Genomic DNA, 18,833 nt, shown 5'->3' with positions numbered 1-18,833 from the left:
ACTATCTTAAAGCTACAACAGTAGCAGTAGTAATAATGAGAGAATTTCAAAATTTATTTATCTACAAAAATATCCTAAGCACAAAAGAAATATTGATGTACCAAACATGCATATGGAATACAGTAGAGATTTCAGGACAGAAAAATAGAAGAGTACTGGAACTTAGTTGTGACAGTTGTTTTTATTGTTTTTACTGCTCATGAGAAGATGATTTTGAATGGGGCTGGTTTGATATGTCTCAAATACTACACTTCCCTATAAAAAAATACTAATTGAAAACAATCAACCAAATATCTTCACACCAGGTGAACATTATTATTATTAGGTGCAAATATTATATATAAACACATTATTTTCTTCTGCTCTGGCATACTAGCTAATAGCAACTAGAAATAATTATAGGCTGAGATGCTTGTGGATAGAGAGTGACCTCATTAATCACTGTGATGGAGATACTGATAACTCCCTGCAGTGAGTCATTATAGAAGTGCATCAAATAACAAACAATGACAGCTAGCTTGTAGTGAGTGAAGTCTGACAGATGGTCAATAAATTCAGAACTGACACATTTTTGTATCTAAATGGTACATTTGAATTCTTTTGGGGTTCTAACAGTGCTTCTCCAGAGCATCAAATCTGGGTCATAGAAGTTAACATCCAGTTCAAACCCTTTAAATGTAAAGGAAAGGATAAAAAACAAATCCTCTAGAGAGTAATCAAAGTGCAGTATGCACAAGTTTCTAAATATCAGTGACGCTTACTAGTTCACTACTGTTCGGAATGCTGCATCCTTTCTAGTCTGACACCACACCATGCTGTGCACTACCACAATGCATTTTATGCTAATGTGATGAGACACCACACAGTTTGATATGATGTGGAACAACACAGTGATGAAAACTTATGGACCAGCGTAATTACTTTCAGATAAGAATTATTAACTCAGCTGGCAGAACTCTGATCTAAATGTGCATGATCTGAGGATAAATAAATACATTAGATAGATTTACTGAGAACAATTTGCAAGAATAGGTATTCCATTGTGTCTGACTCTGCACACAGCTCTATTTAAAGTGCTTCTTCCCTATACAATAGTACATACATGTACTAATCTCCCTCTTGCCCTTTTCAAGACTGCCGTCTTTTATTAAAATTTGTTTTTTTTCCTGGTTTTGCCCTTTATAATTAATTAAAACAAACATTTTTGGATGTGTTTGGTTTTTTAAGTAGCTGAATTGGCTAACATTGTGTTAATGAAATAACTCTCTTTGGAAGGAACGTTATTGAAGGAGTAATCACAAAACTGGTAATTAAAAATAGATGTCCAGGTCCTCGGCAGGAATAAAGCAGTTTTAAACTCTGGAACAGAGCTGGTTTCCTTTTCTGCAGAATAGTCCCTGGAGTCCTCATGACGCGTTTATTGAGGGAGTTATACTGGACCAGGGAAATAAAGGAAAAGAAAAATTGCAAAACATGCTTGCAAATAACAGCACTTGCCAGTTAATTTGGCTTATAGTTGCTGAGGTTGTTCTTGCAAGCATTGAAGATAATAAGATTTTATTCAAAATTTAAAAACCAAAAATGTAGAGATTTGTACAAGCACAAATGTGCAAGAGAGTATGTGAATATAGGTACTGTGCTTTCAAAAACTGAGTAAAGGAAAAAGGAAGGAGGAAGGCTGCTATCTAAGCAAAGGAGGCCAAAGTAAACAATAAGCAGCAGTAGCAGAAGACAGAAGTCACAGAGTGAAATGATACCACCATAAGAATTCAAGGGGGTTCCACATCCTGACAAACACTGAGGACCAAGGATGCATCTGGTAATTCTGCTGATTGCCTGAACACAGCTAAGTACTGACAGAATAGATGACCTTTCGGTTTTATTTAGTTTGGAATACTTAACGGAAGAGTAAGATGTTGTTCTCTAAAAGCTTGAAGAAGACATCTGGCACTAACACATTCAATACAAGACAAAGACCACTGTGCACATTTATGCTGCTAAGAATAGAGAATAGTGGGTGACAGCATGACACTGAGTAAAGAGCAGAGTATTCAATCCATACCCTTCTTCGGCAGATATATAAAAGTGATCTACTGTTTATAAGAGGGAAAAATGACACAGCAGACTCCTAAACACTCTGGTGTTTCTTTCCAGCTACAGAACAATACAGGTGAAGAAAACACACATCTAGCTTCAGCTTTCTTATTAGAAATATGCTTGGCATGAATTGCTGGGTTTGAATACAACAAAAGAAAATTGAATAAATTATTATAAAGCAGCTGATAAATCTGTTTATGAGTTTCATCAGACATTTTCTAAATCTGGGATCCATAGTAGAGCATATCCTGTGTTGGGCTGAGGGAAGTCACCGAAATATTTCAAACATCCTGAAATATCTTGTGCCTGTATATTGCCTCTATCTGTCATTCCCTATACTCAAAGAACAATCTGATCTAACACTCTTAATGACAAGAATCAAAACTGCAGGATTTTTTCTTCAGGCACAGTAGTTCAGAAAGCTTATTTCATCGCATAAAGGACCAAAAACATTGCTATGTGACATAGGTAACTATTCATGCAACTAAGAGAGAAAATTACAACTAACTTGTACTGAACTGTTCAGGAACAATTGATAAGCAGCAATTTGTCCAAGCAAATGATTCATTCACCCATTATGAATAATAACTAATCAGTGAAAATTATGACTTGAACTAGGATAATCCAAAATCAGATAAAAGAATAAATTCACTGAAACCATAATTGTAAGCAGTGAACCAAAACCAGAACCACTTATCATCCATTGTCACTAGCCATTGCCTACTTCTACAAAAAAGGAGCTTTTCAAATGTGTCTGCTTTTGAAAACCACTTCCTTGCTTCGCATTTTATCTTTTTATTTTCTTTTCCCGTTTGTTTCATTTGTGAAAGGTTTCAATAAGAACTATTTGCTTTTAGAGGAAGCAATATTCAAAGCTAGAATAGGTTAATGGACAGAGAAAAAAATTAAGTTGCTTATCTTTTTTTTTCTCATTAACGGTAGACATTTCTTCTTAAAACAGCTATTAAAAAAAAAAGTTGTCATTTTCCCCCTTCTTATTGCCTACCCTAAGTCCCGTAATATTTTCATAGGCTGCATTGCAAAACAACTGTAAATGATAGAGTGGTTAAGGATTTCTTCAAGCAGATTGTTATGAAAATGAGTTGACCCCAACCCCTTTTGTTAATAAAATAGGATATTACCAAAAGGTAGCTTCTGCAATCACATCTGAAATGGTTTTCAAGCTTCACAGAAAGGTCGATTCAAACAGTGACAAACATCACCTTGGTAGGCACCACTGCCTACCTCCAATTTGGGAAAGCTTTTATTAGCTCACATTCATGCTGAGGGTCAGCTTTTCAGTGTTCTTTACTGAGAGACTGAGGCATGAAAGCTCTTGAAATCTCCATTTACTTAATGAAAATAATATTACTGAATGAATGATAATCAAGTGATGTTTTCATTATGCCAGGTAATTTTCTGCCAGTGTTTCAATTCTCCTTAGCAACATGTATCTGTGAGGGTTGCAACCTATAGGGCCCTTTACAGTAACTGCCTCTCACTCTTGCAAAGGACATCTTAATCAGTATGGGAGGGTTAGCCATTTGAACCTACCGTGGAAGCTATCTAGAGCTCTCTTTGCTGCTCTTCTAAACAGAAATTTATTTGTAATTTTCTTTTTTGCTACTTGTTTTATTTCTGGAAAGTACTGGTTTTTGATACAGCCACGTTAAGGGAATAGAGTGACAATACAGAAGCAGGGTCTCATTTAGTGAGCGCCACTGTCAGGGAGCAACAGGAGCAGGCTGCTCTGCCAGGGAAAGAGGGCTGGGAGCCACGGGCAGCAGTAAGACAGGCAGGGCAATGACCCAGCCAACAAGAGGCACAGACCCTGAGCAAGGTGAGCAGAGCAGGCCCCATGACAGTAATCCAGCTCAGCCCATATTCTAGCATCCAGGTAAGTCTACGGTGATGAGACGGATCCAGGGTCAGGGCAGAAATGCAAGTCAGCAGGTCAGGACCAGGATCAGCAAGGTGTGTGGCCAGACACAACAGCTGAGGTAAGGACTGAGGTTGAGTGCCTCAGCTTAAACACAGCTCCTAAGCAAAGAGAGGACAGGACACAGCTCTTTTCCCAGCAGTCTGAGCCAAGGTCACAGCTGCACCACATCAGAGCTAGCTAGGAGTCTTCCTTTTAGATATCTTTTAGATATCTTCTAGAAAGATACCTATTATCTCTAACACTCACATGTAATGCATTAGGCCCAAAGAGAGGTTATATAGGATCTTAGCGATGCAAACAGGTAGTTCTGTCAAAGAGGATGCATAGAGCTAGAGGATACATAAACAAAGCAGAGGATTTGAAAAGTAATGTTCATGACAGAACATTGTTGAAAAAAACAGTGCAGACAAAACAGGACTTCTCACAGTTTTTCATTGATTTTACCAAAAAGAAGTTTTTCATTTCACCTAATGAAAGCTTTTCTGAAGCCAAGGGCTTTATTTCATGCATAGGACTTATCAAATAAAAAAGATTTAGTCATGGTCATTAAGTATTTTATAACACCATATATTTTTAGAAAGTATTTTGTGTGAAAAAAAATATTCCTGGAAGAACTTAGAAATCTTTTATGAATTTAAATAGTGTTTAGCTAATAGTGTTACCCATGAAAATGTAAGAAAGCATTTTTACAAAGAAAAAAAATTTAATTTCACAATATTTAGTTCTATTTTTTGTTTTGAAATATTCATCTAAAAATGTATAATTTTTAAAAGAAATAGATGATGCCAAGAAAAATTAAAATTAATTTAAGATGACAGAAACCTTTGGTGCAGAGTGACTTATTTTTTTCAGATTTTTAATGCTGCAATGAGCAAAAAGGATTGTCTCATGCTTTTCTATGGAATTTTAAGCTCAGCTAAAAAAATCGGTTATTTACACAGCTCTAAAGACATAAAAATACTTCATGAACACTATTAAATAATTTTCAATATCTATAAAACCTTAACATCTTTCAGTTTCACAGAATGTTTTACAGTTTTAGTCTTAAGAAACAAAAGCTTATGAGGTTCTAGGTACAATAGCAGACTAAGATTCCCTTGTGAATTCAAGAACTAGTATAAGTCTTCTGACTTTTCCAGTATATTTCAGTTCTGGAAACATCTTGTGAATTATATTAGTGCTAATCCACTGTGGGATAACAGGATGTAATAGAATATGAAGAGATGCAATTATGGTTTTCTGTGTACAATTCAATAATTTCAAAATGCCAGTGCTTCTTTTTACAGGTTTAGATATGCCTTACTCCCATAGCTTTAGAGTTTATTATGAGCACAGAGATATGCCATAATATAGGGTACGTCAACATCACTGATGGTTCTGTAATATAACTGTCTACATATCAAAGAATTAATGTCAACTAATTCATTTTTCCAAGAAGCCAGGTTAGCCTATGAAGTGTCCTTCAGCTCCACCAGAAAAATACTTCTAGTATATGAGTTATTTAGAGCTTGCTTGAATGCCTTTACATCACACTAAAATCTGCAACATGAACATATCAACATATCAAGGACTGTTTGGCTGGGCTGATAAAAATTATTAGATCAGGTTAGGATTGGATTAGGTTTATTTAAATAAAGATACAGCAATTTAGTAGCAGGCATGTCACAAAAAACTCAGTGAAGTCTATGAAACAGTCAGAAAAAAAGTGGTGAGGCACATTGTTTATTTTAGGTGAGGATATTAAGAATCATAATAAATACATACATAATTTGGAGTGCTGGTCCAAGTTTAGCAGGTTTTTCTGGCTCATGCCACTCATTCTTGTGAGGCTCATGTTCAAAAAATTATATAGGCTACTTCTAGAAATACTAGCAACAAATCCAGAACTCAAAGGGTTGGAGTAACTAATATGACTGACACTCTTAATAGGACACCTTTAATGAACTTTGTCAAGGATTTGGATTAATTAGTTAATGGATTAATCAGTTAATATTATACCCCAAGGAAGGTATTATTAGCAGAAGCATGGGTAATGTGTCTTAGTGATATGTAATAATTAACAATAAGAGTAAATAAGAAATGTCCTTTTGTAACTGTGAAAAATAACAGCTGGTAGTAAAGGTAACTTGACGAAAATGCTATATTACCAGCTGCATTGCCACCATTAGTGTGCATCAGCCCTGTCAGCAACTGCTCGATGCTGGGAGCCAGCCAGACTGTTTTGGCCATTCTCTACTCATCACAGCACACTATAATTTGGGAACTACCATATGGCAATAAACATGGCTACACAGTTACAGTACAGCCCCTTTATCAGAATGTTATTAGGCACTAAGAACATTATGCAACAAAAAGAGAGCAGACTGTCTGGGGTTGCCTTGCTACTGCCTACATACAAGAAATATGCTAGCATAATGTTTTGCTTTGCAACCTCAGAGACAGAAGTATCCTTTCTGAAATTGAATAAACAAATATTTCATTACTGTAGACAGTTTTAATATACAAATCCTTCCATGTGTATGGTTAAAGAACTGATATGAGTCTGAGGGATAAAGCTGAAATGCTTACAGACTACACAAAAGCTTACAGAGTTTCTTACATAGGTAGATTGGTCACATTTTCTTCCACAGAAGAGATTGCTTACACCATTCTCATGCATTTGGGAAAACTGAAGAACTTAGGTTGATGTCTTTAAAGCAGTAATATTTAAAGCTTGATAGAATCTGATGCATGTGTTATTCATTTTTTTTCTTTTATTTTTTTTTTCCTGACATGCACATCTGTCGGGAAGCTAAAGTGTACCTCTAGTAACATAAACTGGCCTCTGTTTTCTCTTGGCTTTCCGTATTACACTTAAAGTGTAGATACCTGCTGAGACAATAAACATGACTTCCCATGACTTTTCGGTAAATGAAGCTCACTTCTGAGGCCCCAGGGTATAGTCAATCTAAAATACAGACATGAGGGCTGAAATTAGAAATTTCATGATCAGCCAAGTGTACTTATAGCAGCCACGTTTTGAAGGGGCATTTTTTCATCTATTAATTATATTCCACTTTCCTCTCTCACCAATACTAGCGACTCATCATTTTACATATTTAATGGAACATGACTAAAAATACATCAGAAAATTAATCGGTATTCATATTGTACCAAGGAATTTTCAGAGTTACCGTTTATTTCTTTCAGATGGACTGCTAAGTCTTGGAAAATCTAGAAACAAAAGGAAAGGGCTTACAAAAAAATCTATGATGACAAGATAGCTGCAGGATATAACAGAAAATCAGTGTTCACTGCATAGCACAGTTCAATATAGAAAGTAATTTCCCAGTCTGTTTCTGTATTTTTGGCTGCCTACTTCATGGCTTGTCATATATCACAATACAGATTTTGCAAAGTAGATTGCGTAATGACACTATCAACCTCCCTAGACCTCATCTTTAAAGTTAAAAAGCTACAGAAATTGAGAGGGAGAAGTATGCTGGTTTGCTTTAGTGATACTTTAATTTTGTTGATCCCTCAAAATAAAGAATACAAAAAAGTAGACTCAAGTAAAGAGAGTATACTATAAGGAAAACTTGTTATCCTACTGCAGTTTTCATGCTGGGTATATCAGAATTTAACCATTCACTAAAAAAAGGTATGTCCTCCCCCTGTATCTGTGAAAGGACAGTCTTTCAAAGTATTAAGTTTTAAAATGTGATTGCTAATTTGGAGGACGAAACAGAGAGACATTAAAAAAAATAATATTTGTTTATTTACTCATGAAAAGGTTTTGATCCTAAAAGCTTCACTCGTCTACACTAAGGAAAGTACGATTTACAACTGCATGTACTGGAAATAAGGCTTAGGAAACATGAAAAACTTCGGGAATTTACCTATGGTGGATTTTCTGTTTTAGACAACAAAGTTGGAGTTGAATACATTCAACAAAAAAAAAGCTGTGCTGATTTGTAGAATCTGAACCATTTATAAGTTCTGGCTAACGTTATGAAATCATTGCCATGTAATCTGCTGTATCATGAAATGCCTGGGTATTTGCTGAAAAGGGTACTAGCATGCATACATCCAAATTAGGGACAGCAAAAAATATTAATTATTGCATATGGAATACATTTTGAAAATTAACTACAAATGAGGGAAGATTTTGCTCTTCTCTGAAAAGAAATTTACGGGATGGGATAGGGTAAGAATGAAGAGAAGCTACCTGAAAAGGATGCGAAAGTTGCATATTGTGCCTGGTAGGTAAGAAGGAAATAGACCATGAGATTTTGGCTGTCCGAATTTGAGAGAAGGGGGAATATGTAATCTAGTTTTAAAACCAATGAACCTACTGCAAAGCAGCTCTGCAGAGAAGGACCTGGGAGTACTGGAGGACAACAAGTTCACCATGAGCCAGCAATGTGCCCTTGTGACCAAAAAGGCCAATGGTATCCTGGGGTACATTAAGAAGAACATGGCCAGCAGGTCAAGAGAAGTTATCCTCCCAGTCTACACTGCCCTAATGAGTCCACACCTGGAGTATTGTATCCAGTTCTGGGCGCCCAACTTCAAGAAAGACAAGGAACTACTGGAGAGGGTCCAGCAGAGGGCTACAAAGATGATCAGAGGACTGGAGCATCTCTCCTACGAGGAGAGGCTGAGGGAGCTGGTTCTGTTTAGCCTGGAGAAGAGAAGACTGAGAGGGGATATTATTAATATTTACAAATGACTTAGGGGTGGGTGTCAAGGGGATGGGGCCAGACTCTTTTCAGTGGTGCCCATTGACAGGATAAGGGGCAACAGGCACAAAATGAAACATGGGAAGTTCCATCTGAATATGTGAAAAAACTTCTTTACTTTGAGGGTGATAGAGCACTGGAACAGGCTGACCATGAAGGTTGTGGAGTCTCCTTCTCTGGGGATATTCAAAACCTGCCTGCACATGATCCTTAGCAACATGCTCTAGGGGAACTTGCTTTGGCAGGGGATTGGACTAGATGATCTCCAGAGGTCCCTTCCAGCCCCAGCCATTCTGTGATTCTGTGATATAGTTTCTTCTTCTTGCTTGCTCTATCCCTATGAATCCTTAATTACTCTATGCAAAGTGGAACAACTTCAAAAGAAGGAAGTCAGAAGAACCTTGCCCAAAAAAACCTCACGACCTTGGTGATAAGAGGTATTGAAAGGAGAGATGTTTGCATCCTCAGAATCTCCTAGTCAGGGAAAGGCCAGAAATTGACTCAGCTGATTTCAGATGAGTGTCTTGGATACCTGCAGGGCTTTTGGATGAAAGGGAGAAGTGATCGCTCTCTGTATAGCACTATTTTGTGAGACCGTGCAAATGCGTATTTCCAGAACAAAGCCACTTCTGGTCAAAGTAAAAAAGTTATGTCTATGAGACATTCATTCTTTTAGACACAGCCTTTTGTAATAAATAATTTTAGAAAGAAAGTCCTCAGGAATAATCTCTGATTTATGGGACTCCAAAAGCACTTAAGAATTTTTACAAACTACAGTGCTTCTAGGTAGGTTATCTAGAATCTAATAGGGTGTCTCAAGGAGGCATAGAAAAGACACATAGAAAGATCTGCTTCTGGAACCTATGAGTGGCTTAACTCTCAAAATAAGGTTTTACTTTTGTGTTCTAGGATAGTGCTCAGTGGAAACCAGGATACAAACAACACTTTAAGCTATGCCAATTCATACCCTTTTCAGGTATTACCATGTAAAATATTTGATAAGAAGATGATAAGCATATAATTTATATTGCCATTATTATTATTATCACAAGCCCAAATGATATGTTTTTAATGTTTATGAAGTAAATTGCCACCAAAAAGAGGTTTTTCTTTGTGGAAAGCCTAGTGCATTATTTCATTTATTGCTAAAATTTATTACCATAATATACCACAAGCTTGTGCTTTAATAGAGATAATTAAACAAAATGTTAATCTAGTTATCTATTCCTAAATTGTTTGGAGGATAATCACTAAGGAAGTTACGTGTCTAAAGTAGGTTGCACAGGAGGATTTTACATAGAAAACAAAGTGATATATTACAGAACATGATTATTCGGTTTGTCCACTTAAGCATGTAGCAAAAAACCCACACCATTATCACAGACTGTTGAATGCATAAAAGCATTACTTCTGCCCTAGTAGGTAAGGGTCACAGTTCAATTTTCTATTCTTTTTTTTTCCAGTTATGTTTCAGTGCCCTCTTTCCTCCTTCTCTCTTTACCATTCAATAATGTTATGCCTTCTCCATAATCCCTCAAATCTCTACGTACACCTGAAAAGGTACTTCAAAGGAAACTGGAAACTAGAAACAAGAAAGCTAATGTAGTGTTTCTAGCCTGATAAACATTTATATTTTCAAGAATTTTGTATTAGTGCATGAGATTAATTCAACAGTAAATTTTATGTTATTAATTAGAAAAGATATTAAATTTGTGAAAATCTCAGAGCTTTATATTCACTAGATTTTTTTAAATTGTTTTTACTTTTGCACATAAAGTCTATGAGGATTTGTGGCCAGAAATTTTTTTTTAGATTAACCCAAAATATTAATGCAAACTTCTGACAAAACTCCCAAACTTTAGGTGATATTCACCCTAAAACATGACTTCATCTATGGCTCCTACAGATGGATAAACAGGGTATATGTTGCTATTTTTAATTATTTTCTGTTGTTGTTGTCAGAAAGATTTCATTGGGCTTTATTTCAAAGTCTGCTTAAATAATTACTGCATTGGCCTCTGTGTATATTAAGAGAAGAGCAAATACATAATTGCTCATCACTTCTGTACACTTTGCAAATGCTCTGTAATGTAAAGACAGCATCACTTAAGCAGATGAGGCAGAGGTTAAGACTGAGGTGTTTTAGTGAGTTATATGTAAAGTTTCCAGAGTGCTAACAGCTGTCTCTAGCTAAGATTTGACTGTGACCTACTTGTATGAATACTGACATTTACCATATAGTTTTACATGAACATATGTTAGTGCTGGTAACTGCCTGTGTGAAAATATTAAAAAAAAACCAAAGAAAAACTAAAACAAAAATAGTGAGAGAGTGAAAGAGAAGAATCAGAAAGAAAAGTGATAAATAAGGCACTAACTGAATATCCAATTACGGGCCAAAGACCAACAAGCCCTGACAAGAGCAAAAGAAGAAAATTCAAATTTTTTGAAATATGAAGATACAAACTGGCATTGTGCAGAACTGGAGAAGTGAGAATCCAAGCTGGTCAAGGTAACCCAGTGTTTAAGATGTCTGGGACTCAGCAGCTGTTAAAAAATAATAGAATTTAGGCTTTAAGCAAGAGTCCAAATGAATCTTACATGAAGTGACTATTTCAAGGGAAAATCTGAATAATTGGAGATGTAAGTATGAATTATACAGATGAGAAAAAAAGTAAAATAATGCCTTTGGCTGTTTTTCTAACACAGAAAAGAAACATGGAAGTTTGGATTGTAAGCTATGAAGTACAATATTAATTTTTTAAGTAAACACAGTGAAAATTAGGTCTCAGAGCTTCATGCCCAATTCCATGGTGCTGCTTGCTTGGCATCAAGGGATCCTGCCTGGAGCTAGCCTTTGAAATACTGTATTTGAAATACTGAATACATCAATAGTCACACCTAGATGAGTATTCAATTAATTAGTTATTCATAATTTAGCACCCATTTTGTAAATAAAAAAAGTAATAATATTACGTATGTTGCCTTTGGCTAATACGCTCAAGATCCTCTGCTATGACTAGAAGTCATGAGCAGTGCCATTTAATGGACACTTGCTGCATAGTTATGTGTGTATGAATCAGAGTTGCTGTTCACATATTGCCATCCAAATGAGGTGTACTTTTGTGTGCAAAGGCAAGTTTCATGACTATGGTTTTATTATGTCTATTTCTTACAAAATTTCATTTTGCAAACTGCTTTTAAAACCGTTTAAATACCAATTAACTCTCAGCGGAGTAGATAAATTAGAAAATTGCAGAAAACACTCAGTCCAATGAAGGGTTCTCTATGGTCTTGGGAAGTGTATGTTTCTAGTTAATCATCCAATGATACTGCATTGCCTACTTTGTGTGACTGGTGGGTCATTAATAAAGAAAAGAAATGGAGCCATAAAGGGACATCTTTGACACACCCATGTTAATTATCCTCCTATGTGAGTATTTATTTGCATAGATAATTTGAAATTTTTCATGTGACTTGCAAGTACTATGTTACTGCGTTTGATCATGTCTTTGAAGCTTTTCATTAAAGATATTATCATTCCTAATAATTTTCCCGGTCTCAGAATAGAAATTCCTTGTAATTTGACCTTGCTTATACTGAAAAAAAAAGATCTAAAAATGCACTTTTATGATTCTCTGTTGACAAAAGTAAGAGTTTTTGCAAATAGTCTTGAAGGAAAATGAGAATCAAATTGGCTTTAATTGTCAGGGATTGCTTGAGATCATTTCTTTGAAGACTGGTTGTATTAAAATAACTTGGAAAATGAGGGAATTTTACATGAGGAAATGAAAAAGCACAACAAATCGCAGATGTTGTCAGCAGAATGGCTTAGATATTACAGACTAAAAAAAAAATACCACGTTTCATGAACTGGAAAGCAGGTCACAATGCTGTCAGCTCCATCAGCAAAATGAACAGAAACACTAGATATTTTCTAACTTGTGATCTTCAGTTTTTAGAAGAAGTCCCTCTGAGTTCTCAGGGTTAAATTCTTTGGTAGCAACAGATTGTAAATATACCTCAGTCACTAGAGAATAACCATTCTGTAAAGAATACATACTTTGCTGTTCAGAAGGAGACCCATAGTAATTTTCCATGCAACCAACCTCCATATAACGATAGACAGCCAAGTGCACTGTTGTTATATACAGTTGCAGATACTTACCCACATTTCTGGCTTTCGATGCCAAGCTACTACATATTGAGGGACGCAGGGGGGTGGGAAAATGAACACGTACTTCAATGATCAGAAACAAAAGATGTTTCCGTAGGAGCAGAAGAAATGTGAGATCTTGCCTCCCTAAAGCCCTCATGTGTTTGCCAAGATTATAGGGAGAATCAGGGGACAAAAAAAGAACACACTAGAAAATAAAAGGCATCCTCCCTACAGTTTTCTTTTGCCTGGAGGATGAATTGCTCCACTGGATGGCCTCCCTGCCTTTCATGATGAGGTCAAGAGACTTGCTGTCACTACCACTGTTATGATTAATGATCCGACCAGTAGTGACAGTAATCAAATCATAGTCTCTGGAGTACAGTTTAACTGTGCTAGTCTCCCAGTGGCTTGAGTCACTACACTGGCAGGGGATCTATCTGCTTCTGCTACAGGCATCTCCTTATTCCTTCTTGAAGCAATTTTCATGAAAGTACAGGCGAAACCAGAATGAGTCATGACTATTAAGAAGAATAAAACATTAAAATAATTATTAAAAAAACGAATGACAAAAACCTTTGTAATAATTGGGAAAATATTGCATAATAAATAATTTAACTATTAATACTATAATCCTCTCAAAAGCATAGAACTACTAGTTGAGAAGATTAAGTGTATAACAGTTTTCAGCATAATGAAAGTGGTATAAAGGAAGAAGTTGAGTTTCCTTCTGCCTTTCTCCCTTCTCCTTTTTTGTAAAAGATTTTCAGCACATTCACTTTAATTATATTCTAATAAATGTTCATTAGTTGAGCATACAAAAATATCTGTATATAAGGATTAGTAGGTAAAAGGTTAGTATAGAAAATATCACATTGGCTAAACAATGATAAGGATTAAAGGGTTAACTTTTGAAACTGGGATGATGTCAAAGTCCACTCAAAACCAGAAGGTGAAGTTAGAATGCGGAAAAGGAGATAACAGATGAAAAGAAAGAGACTGATAATAAGGTTATACGAAAATAACAATGGAAAAACCTGTTAATACCTGCTATACTCCCAGAAAACATTTTCATCTTCCGTCTGGTTAAATGCTGTCTAAATTAATTTTTTGAATCACACAGAAGATACTCTATTAGAAATAGAAAGTACTTATAATATTCTTGTATCTAATTAACAAGTCAACTTCTATTTTCTGTTTCTCAGTGTTTGAAATTGTCTCTCCAGGCCTACCCCATGCAGGAGTTTTAACACATCATTCTGCCATGAGGGAGACTAGGTTGGAAGGAAACAATTAACATTGGCATTGGCAAGTCAAAAGGGAGCATATGCAGAAAATGATACTGTATTTGTGGAGAGAGAAAGTGAAAGATCACTGTAGTCAGCCTAACCGACTGCAGGCTTCCCAGGCTGTCCAGGAATAACTTTCAGGTTTGTTTTGCATGGCACAACTTCATTCTTTAGTACACATAGTGAGCCACAGATGTAAGTCTTGGCAGGTGAACTTCTCAGTCATATCAGGAGGGAGCAGAGCTGGTTTGTAAGGAGGAGTTGAGAGAGCTGGATTAGGCAGAACAATGGGTTTTGATTGTGGGAAGACAACTATCTTGCCTTATTCTAACATACTGGGCTTTAGGACAGATGCTGCTATTCAGGTGTGATCTCTATAAAAGAGTGCTCAATGTGGAGAAGTCCATAAGCTATGTAACTCCTACTTCAGGGAGCTGTGACCCTGATCCCTTGCCTTGACAGAACCAATTAGCTGCCTATTATTCTATTTAGTATGCTTTATTTATTTATTTATGATGATAAATAAAACGAGAAAACCAGCGCTTGGAAAAAAAAAAGATCAAAAGGTATGATACCCAAATCTCTAGGTTAAACATTGTCCTCCAAAGACAGTCATGGTCCAATAACCAGTCTATCACAAAAAAAAATGGTCTACAAACAACAAAGGCTTTGATAGCTTTTACTACCATGAAGAAAAAAGTGTGAGATAGATTTCACTCTAATTTTAACCTCTTTTATTGCAGTTCAGAAAATAATTTTATTCCCTCTCATAGTGTTTTACTTGAACAATCATCTACCAGATAGACATTGACTACCTTGTCATAGAAGGGAAGAATGTATGTTTCACTTTAGATTTATCTTATCAGTAAAATATTCATGGAAAAGAGCTGAACCACATTTATTTGCTGCTAAGCACTAGCTCAGAGAACTACATTTTAATCTCATTATAATATGACCTTCCAAAGTCTGTTGCTCTGTTGCTTAGCCCTTTTTGGGATGGAGGAGAGAATGGTTGCTTTGTTTTGTTCTTAACTTTAACTGTATTTAAGGCATGCAGAAGAAGATGCGCAGAATCAAGTATTTAGTTCGCCTAGATAAAATGTGGATGGGAATGGGGAGGGGAGTGAAGGCAAGAGCAATAATAAGCTTTAATATGGATATGAAAATAGCCTTCATAAAACAAGGATAAACAACATTGCGGTCTAATTTGCGGCCACATAAAATGCAAAATAGAACTCCATGTGTAATAAAACATTAGTATCTTTATTGCCAGCATAATCTTGACTAATCATTTCTTACATTATTTCTATAGTTACAGTAATTCATCTGCATGAAAATTGACTGAATAAGGTTAGTCTTGCAATTGAAACCACACTGATTTTTCCCTCCCTTCTATTCACAAAATCCTTCATTAGTATTTGCATATGTTCTTAAGTCAGTCCCAGGCAGCTTCAGCCTCTAGCCTCCTCAGAATGTCAGCAGCCCAAAACAGTTTTCTTCTGAACATCCCCTTCCTTTGTAATACATAAATACAATCTTCTGGGGCTCTGTAATTATCCAAAATGAGCTTTACTGTGGCAAATTACTTCAGCACCCCTGTGATTTATCTGTCATAAACACATTTTATAATATTTATATTCCTATTAGAACCTCCACTAATAATGAACTGACAGTGCATAAATATTTACATGATAGTACACAGACAAATGCTTGATACCCTTATATTAGTTACGTTTCTTGTTCTCTCTATCATATTTGGAAAAAACCTAAACCTTGGCAATTTGCCATGTTCACAAATATACCTTTGAAAATGGCTCAGAACATTAACAGAGCTTCACATTTGCCACACTCTTCTTTAAAAGAATGGCATTCCTTCATACTTATGCAGTCTGGGTTATTGCTTCTTCACATTATGCATCATTACTCTGAGTAGGTGTCTTATCAGCAGCTCCAGTTGTTGTGGAGACGATTGGAATTAAGCACTGGAAGCTTTTTATTTATCTTACATGCTTTATTCCTACAAGATTTTCAGCATATAAGCTTCTTTGTTCAGCTCAGAATTGGATACATTGCCAGGCATTGTAAAATTTACATCTTTCTTTTTTTTGTATTTGTTCTTAAATTGGATTGAAAACAAAGTATAGCTTTAATTAAACCTCTACTTAACAATAGACAATTTTTCCATGCAGTGGAATTTCTGATCAGTTTTGCGAATTTTGCAAAGACCTAATAGGTGACATTCAACACTAAGCTGCAAGTAGAACTGCAATATACTTACCTGTGCTAAGTGTCTGACTGACAATATTCATACAAAGAAAACTGTAATAATGCTGTTGAAATACTGACTTAGCCAACAAAAGCCATGGAATTTAAAGTGAAGGTTACTTTAAACTCTGTATAATATGTAATAACTTACAAGTTCAAAGGATAAACGTTGAGGTTTAGAGAAAAAGGAAAGAAAGGTAAGATAGTGAAGGATGGAAGGAAGGAAGGAAGGAAGGAGGGAAGGAAGGAAGGAAGGAAGGAAGGGAAGAAGGGAAGGATACCTAGGATCTACCATTCTTCATCAAATCTATTTTATGTAACAGGGACACTCACAAGGTTCGTGAGCACAGAATTAAAAATAAATGTCAACCTTTCTATCAAGGCTGATTCTACACTATTTATACTGTAGGTGACAAAAGGATAAAAAACAAAAATCCAACCAAACTTACTGGTCAGATGCATGCATGGTTTGGAAAAAAATTAAAATGACTGTTAAATATGTTCAATAAATGTTCCCACTCTGGAGACTGACTGAGGCTTTTTTTTGCTTCCTTTCCTCAATGTTCTGTTGTTCAAGCACAAATTTGCCATTGCCTGATGAAACTAAAGACACGTGTTGTTTGAAGTAATTCCTGACAATTATTCTAGAGGTGATAATGTGTGGGAAAAGCATAGACACTTCCCAGTCCCCATTGAACAAAGGACCAATGATTATAGCTTTCAGGAGGACTGTCAGGAACATCTAAAGCACCCGTACAACATACTTCATTTGTAACATGTTTACATGACAGTAACCTAGTGCATCTGCTTTGAATAGCTGAGCAATAGGCTCTCCCTGTCTGGGAGAAGACTGAGAGTGGAAGAAGATCAGCCAGGATTCCCTGCTGGAGTCGGGAAGAGAGAATATGAAAGAAGTTACCCAACCAAGTATGACTACAAATTGGCTAATTTCTAAGTCCACTGAATTATACTGCTGTACCTGTCACTGAAAATGTACCCTGCAGATGACTCAGCTTCCTTCAAAGGCTGTTCCTATTGCTGAGTCATTCACATGCTAAAATGGAAAATAATGGGGAAAAAAAAATATGCTGAAATAAAATCTTCCACAAAAGGAAATGAGTTGATAAAGAAGTCCATGATAACAAAGTGCATTCCATCGCATGGAAAAAGTGTAAGATAATTTTTGAAGTATGGAGTATTTTTCTGGTCATTAGCAACTGCCTGGTACAATCTTTTTAGCTGGATTATATCAAGAGTTGGTGCAGATGCTACAGTGAAAAGGAACGTTATCATGCTGCTGTATCAACTGTTCAACAGAGACGTAGCCCCACTTAAGAGCAGGTCAGTGTCCAGAACACTGGGCTGCACAGACACCACTGCAAAACTGAGAGACAGGACATCATTTCTCTTTCACTACTTCCATGTAAATTTCATGTATTTTTACTCTTTCATCTGTGCTTTAACAAAAAATCAAAGGATGTCAACTCTATGAATGTAAAATTAACTGAGATGTGTGAAATAAGGAGTAAACATACTTTTACTACAGCTTTTCAGTCCAGAAAAGCCCCAGAAGTATTATACAGCAAAGCAATAATATAACTTGGGAAATTAATTTTCTCTTAGCCACAATACAAACAAAACCAAATGTATCTTCAAAAATCAGAAATAACACCTAAACAAACACAAAATATGTAATGTTACTTACAGTATTTTTGATCATTAGAATATGTATATGCTGCTTCTGTAACTACTAGTGCATCACTTTTACAATACTATCTTAATTTCTTTAAAAGATTCAGGGTGTTTGTCTCTTGCCCAAAACTCTCCTTCTTTCATCCATCTATTCTGCTATATTTAGTATAATTCCAAATATAGAAAAATAAATTTACAGGAGACTAACAGGTATCATGCTATTTAAGTTTCATGTTCTGTTCAGACAAAACAGTTTGTCTTTCTATCAAGTATCTTTTCAGGTAGGTATTGCAGAAGTACTGAATCAATCAAGGTCTAGGAAACAGATAAAAATAAGAACTGCAGTATTAGATTTGACTCACAGTTCATCTAGTCCTGTATTTTTTCTCCTGCAATGGCTTACACCAAAGTAAAAAATTCACACAGGAGACAGATGTCATATAGTCTACTCCACTTATATCTCCTTGAATTTCAAATTGCTACAGATTGTTTTAAACCTTGAAAACAGTGAATACAGTGGCCACCAATCTCATATGGATACACAAAACCAAACAAAAAACTCCACAGATTTTTTTCCTCTGAGGAAGCTTCTCATTGGTCAAATGCAGCAAAAAAAGATATCAGATTACATTATACATAAATCAGATGCCAAATATAATTTCTGAAATGGA

This window comes from Nyctibius grandis, chromosome 2 (assembly GCF_013368605.1).
Source record: "Nyctibius grandis isolate bNycGra1 chromosome 2, bNycGra1.pri, whole genome shotgun sequence".
In the NCBI taxonomy this organism is placed as follows: domain Eukaryota; kingdom Metazoa; phylum Chordata; class Aves; order Nyctibiiformes; family Nyctibiidae; genus Nyctibius; species Nyctibius grandis.
Note: the sequence above shows the minus strand (reverse complement) of the source record.